A 5,708-nucleotide genomic window follows, 5' to 3' on the forward strand; every position below is an offset into this window, starting at 1 on the left:
AAGAAGTGAGAATGATGGATTCTACGTCATCCATCTAATGATGGAGTACAAAAGGGATGTGCAATCACTTTGCATGAAATCTTCATCCGATACCCATATCCAGAGATGGGCCGAAGCCTTTGGAGCCGTCCGGATAATCGTCTTTGAAATGATTTCTACCGGATCCAGCAGGAAATTGCGTCCATCATCATGAAAGATGTCCTCGAAGAGAATGGGATGTTCTACAGTGGCCCAATATCACGAGCTGACGTCCGAACCCGCATTGCCCAACAGCGTCAGGACATGACGCCTTTCACTAAGCTTGGGTCCGTCCTCCCGGATATGGACAGATGGGAAGAGTGCACTGCTTAAAAACAATGTGTCTGTTTAGTGACTTGTTACTTTCTGTATGACGAAACTTCGAATGTCTCAGTATGACAAAACTATTAAATGTATGGTGCCGCGCTCTAGTTAAGTACTTTCGGTACGATGAAATTTGTTAACTATGTTTACTATATATGTTGCTTCTATTTCATAACTGTTTCGTTGAATTCGCTTCATGATATATATATACACTACAAGAAATATGTCAACTTGTGACCCTCACTATTGGCCGCTGAAAGGTCATAGTTTTTCATTTGCGACCTTTTTGTGACCAAAAACAGAAGGTCAAAAGCTGGCGGTCGTAAACTGAAATTAACGACCTTCTCTCAGAAGGTCGTTGAACCCATGACCTTTTGTTTTGGTCACTGGCTGTCTGCCCAGGCCACGTCGGCTCCGACGTGGAAAAATTGCGGCCAATTAAAAAGGTCAAAAATTAGAATCGGCCCGGTCCAATTGGGTGTTTATATGGGCCGAGCCCATTAATTCAGCCCATTTGTTGTTTTTTTCCTTTCAATTTGGGTAAGCTACACGGGCCAGGCCCTATAATTCAGCCTTTTTATTTTTGGGTTGTGGCCCTTCTTTTTCCTTTTTCAAATGGGTCCCAATTGTCAGATTCTGATAAGCGGGTCCCAAATGTCCGTTTCTGGTTTGTGGGTCCTTGTTGTCATGGTCATGTTCCTCAGATTTCAATATGCCAATAATTAAACAACCAATATTTAAATCAAAATAGACAGGAAATAGGTGTAATACATCAAATAACAAGAAGCAACAATCTGTTACATCAACACATACAAATGCGATCACAGTATAACTGCAGGTGTACAATATGTCACATGAGCCGATGAGCATCAAGCTGTACAGTATAACAAGCTCTATATGTCACAGTTCGTGCTTCAATTTGTTCCAATACGGATCAGCATCAAGGGCTTCATTACTCCTTGAACTAGCTCCGATGAGCTTGAACTATGCTTCTTCCGACTTCTTCGTCTTGATGCTCGCGACGAAACATGAAACGCCAGCATCTGCACGTTATAGAACAAAATGGTTAGGTACAAAAGAAAGCAAATCTAACAGCATATATCTAATAGTAGATACAAAATAATGAAGGCCAATCCCTGTGCATATATACTAGCGTGCATATATACCAGCAGAACACATAAACCCATCCATCAAAAATCTTGTTTCTGAACATTGGCATCAAATCAACACAAACGCTGAATTAACGTGCACAAAAGGAAAGAGCTAATACAAGGCAGGTATATGGGTATCAAAACAAACAAGAAAGAAACTACAATCTATTTTAAGTAAACTCTTACAAGAAAGATGCCCCGGTAAGTAAGCTGAATGGGTGACAAACTAAATAGTGAAACAAGTTGATAGTTGTACACTATAGTGTTTACGCACAGTGGAACTGAATGAATTTCAGATTATGTTGCATGCAAGAAGAGGAGCAGCAGTGCACTCTAGCTAGTGTCCTTGTTAGCTTGTGCAAAACAAGCAGCATTCATTAGGATTAATTCATGGAGTAAGAAGAAATACAGAGAGAACATCATCATCTGATGATGCCCTAACCAATCAACGACTTCGTTCGTCCAGATCACAGGCAGTGTGACAGAAGAACTGACTACCTGGACATCCTCGACGGCGGCACGGAGGTCGGGCGAGTCCTTGACGGCCTTGATGTGGTCAATGACGTTCAGCCTGTCGACGATGCGCTTGAGCAGGTGGACCAAGCTTTCCCACGCAGGCTCCACGCCCTTCTCAAGCTCCTCCAGCTCGCACTCCTGCATACAGAGAAACTTCAGATGAGCTAGACTGAAACTCTTGTCAGTTGCCACCTACATAAAATAGTCAAGACTAGAGTCTAACTCAAATCAGGTATGCATTCTTCGGACGTTAAATTGAAGCTTTATATATATATGGCTATAAGGTATGATGCAAACCAACCAAAGTTTTCATCTCCATTCTGAACAAATTAGACTGCAATGGAGTTGCTTAATACTTATAGCATGATTGGTTTTCCATTCTGAAACTGTAGACATGATGTGCTTGGCTGATGCTTCAGATATGATCGGTCTACAGAGATTCAGACTGCGCCACAAAGGCGCAGTAACAGCTGATGGATATACAAGTAATAAGACAATACTCCCTCAGTGTCAAAGAAACCCGTCCTAGAAATTGCATCAAACAATTTGTCAGAAAACAAGAACGTGAGTAGCATTGCATTTCACAAGGCAACGGTTATTTGAAGATAAGAAATCATCAGACTTTAAACTACGAATCACAAGAGTGTAACTCCTGTCATATTATTGCAGTTTCTCATCATCACTTGAACCACAAATGAAATCAAGCAACACTTTAGATTGGAACTACAAATGGTAAATATCTTTGTTGTGGAGATAGTTCAATTTATAAACTCGTTCAAGCAAAATTATATTTGTTGTGAAGATAGCAGGACTTCCTTCAGTATGTGGATAGCATAGAAAGCCACAAACATATCAGGGTGTTGAGGTACCATCAGAGACTTAAATACTAAGAATCAGAGGAGAAGAGCTCCATCATATTATGGTTTATTCCTCATCACTTGACCCTCAAAGATATAAGCAGGCATCGACATCAAGAAAAAAGGCTATAACAATTTATAGTTTGGCAACTATCAGTATGAAATGCAAACATTATTGCTCAGAATATGAAATATCTTCTCATCAATGATAAATGGCATCTCTGAAGTCGGACATACGTCGTAGATTTCATGATTCATCACAGCATTTTGCAAACCGCGGAAAGGATCTCGTGACCACAGACATCACCATTCACCAATAATTAACAGTGTAAACATGTATCAGTAGAGTTGGATGAGCAGTACAAGTATATTAGTATAGGAACTAGAAGTGCTATGCTGTGCTACAAGACCACTAGCAACAGCAGCATGAGCAGTACAAGTATATTAGTATAGGAACTAGATGCCTAGGAATTGGGAGAAAATCCCAAACTAGGGAATAGCACACAAAAAAGGCAGGCATTGCAAGCCTACTCTTCACTCGAAGCTCCAGGAAATAGCACAAAAAAATGAGTTGCCTAATAGAGCAACCAATTTCATGTTTGTTCTAATAAAAAATAGCAACCTCCTACTATAATAATAGAAAAAGAAACACATAAGAAGTCATGCTGATTGCGCCTACTATAATAATAGCAAAAGTCATCGAATGGTGAGCAAACAAGACTAGAATTAACACTTGAGCGACAAAGTATCAGAAACCAATTCACGTTATAATCCAATCCTCAAAGTTGTCGCACAGAAACTCATTGTTTCTTTGTTCCACCGTCCAAGTTGGACCAACACCACGACCCAGGAGATATCTCGTGATAGCAGGCATCCCATAAGCCGCAGAAATGGCCAGAGCAGTGTCACCTGCAATAAGTAAAACAAAAGAACCAAATTAATCTAGGATTACTGGGATGTTCGGCAGAATTGATGCGAAGAGATCAAAAGGGAACCGGATTAATTATCCTGTGAGAGTTCACGGGTTGACGAGGCACCTACACATGTCCAGCCGCCTTTCCATGACCGCCGGGGTTCACCGCCCTCCTCGACATCCTCGGCTCCTTGGTCGCCACCCTGACCGATCGGACCGGTCCACTCGCCCAGGCCTCTCCCCTCTCCTCGATCACCCTGCGTCGACGAGCCACGTCAGATCGAATAGCCCACACTCCAAAAAATTATAGAGAAACAAACCACACTCGGATTTGAAATCAAGTGCAAGAATGGCTGCAGCACATACAACTAGCATGTTACGGTTGGTGGGTGATGAGGAAAATGCATGTGAAGTGCATAAATCAGAGAGGGGTATGTACAATACACACCATCTCGTCGGAAGCTAGTTTATACCTCCATCAACACCTCCCCCTCCTAGCATTCGTTCATTAGCAGCACTGACCTGCCAAAATAAATCTCAGTTATATAATTCACTGTTGAATACACAGAAAGATAATTGCTTCTATGCAAAATGTTACACATCAGTTTATCATAAAACACAAATGGAGGTAACAGAAGGATTTAGTAAAATGCTCACATAATAGATCATATCATCCAAGCTTGCAAAGGCTTAAGATCTAACTGGCCGAATGGATTTGTAATAAGATATTGGATTTATAAAGTTGTTGCAGAAGGGACTGCAACTTTTCTGATAATTTGAGGCTCAGAACTCAAATTCCACTCCATGGAAAATAAGCTGACAGTCATTGGGGAACTTGATTCAGACTTCTTAGTGATGCACTTAATGGCAGGGGGAACTGATACAGACATTAAAACAGAAAATATGCATAGCTAAGAAGACCATGTTCACCAACCCAGACCTAGGCAAAGGCATGTTCCATCTGAGAAGCCAGCCTAACTACAACACCATGTGCTGGTTCAGTTCCGATCCCATGCTCAGATCCCACTACGCGCCGGTAGCTGCTACTTTATATTTGGTAAAATATAACTCGACCAATCTCACCTATCCAAGCATATCTACATACGCAACCACATGGCCTATTGTTGTACTTGCACGCGGAAGCAGCAGGAGAGTAGTACCTTGGCGGCGATCGCGCGGAGGTACTTGGCCCGGACAGCACCGGGTGAGCGGGACCAGTCGCGGCCGCGGTTCCTCTTGAGGGCCACCCGCGTGGCAGCCACCGCCACGTCCACGTCCTCTGAGGTGCCCGCCGGGATCCCGCCTGCGCAAACCTACCGATGAGCACCCACCGGCACGGGCGAACGGAAAGCAGAGAGAAAGCAGGATGGATGGATCTGGTACGGACCGATGGAGGTCTCGGTGGTGGGGTTGATGACGGGGAGGCGGCGGCCGAGCGCGGGCGCGCGCCAGTCGCCGTCGATGAAGAGCTGCCGCTGCGGGATCTTCGCCGTGGCAACCATCGCGCGAGGCGGGGAGTGACTGGAGTTGCATCGGCCGGGGTTGGTTGGTAGTACGACTGCGAGGCGCGAGGTGGAGAAGAGGTGGGGAGCACGCACGCTTCGGGGCGCCGTAATGCCGGAGGGGAGGGATGGAGGAGCGATCTGGATCGAGGAGAGCGAGGGGAGGGGTGAGTGGCGGCGAGGGCGGATCTGGAAGGGGAGAGGAGGAGAAGAGAGCGAGGGAAAGAAAGGAGGCGGGGGGGGGGGGGTGGATGTAAAATTACCACAGGGCGGAGCTAGGGTTTCGGGGATGGTATGGAAGGGCTGATGACTGCCGTCGGATCCACGATCATCCGACGGTGTTCGATGCATGATCCGCGTGATGTGTCCACGGACCAATCAGAATACAGTACGACGTTATGACCATCTAAATTGGTCAAAAAATCAT

The 5,708-nt window shown here is 44.6% G+C and overlaps 2 non-coding genes and 1 pseudogene across 2 annotated transcripts; all 3 read right to left on the reverse strand.

Annotated features, from left to right (window-relative positions):
* Nucleotides 1–2,620: 2,620 nt before the first annotated feature.
* LOC120972442 (small nucleolar RNA Z199) lies at nt 2,621–2,699 on the reverse strand (annotated as a pseudogene).
* Nucleotides 2,700–2,873: 174 nt separating this feature from the next.
* LOC120972441 (small nucleolar RNA Z199) lies at nt 2,874–2,954 on the reverse strand. Its single transcript, XR_005766784.1, has one exon. It is a non-coding gene; the product is annotated as a small nucleolar RNA Z199 (small nucleolar RNA).
* An 84-nt stretch (nt 2,955–3,038) lies between these two features.
* Nucleotides 3,039–3,135, reverse strand: LOC120972443 (small nucleolar RNA R64/Z200 family). Its single transcript, XR_005766785.1, has one exon. It is a non-coding gene; the product is annotated as a small nucleolar RNA R64/Z200 family (small nucleolar RNA).
* Nucleotides 3,136–5,708: the final 2,573 nt, after the last annotated feature.

Source organism: Aegilops tauschii, chromosome 4 (assembly GCF_002575655.3).
Source record: "Aegilops tauschii subsp. strangulata cultivar AL8/78 chromosome 4, Aet v6.0, whole genome shotgun sequence".
Classification (NCBI taxonomy): Eukaryota; Viridiplantae; Streptophyta; class Magnoliopsida; order Poales; family Poaceae; genus Aegilops; species Aegilops tauschii.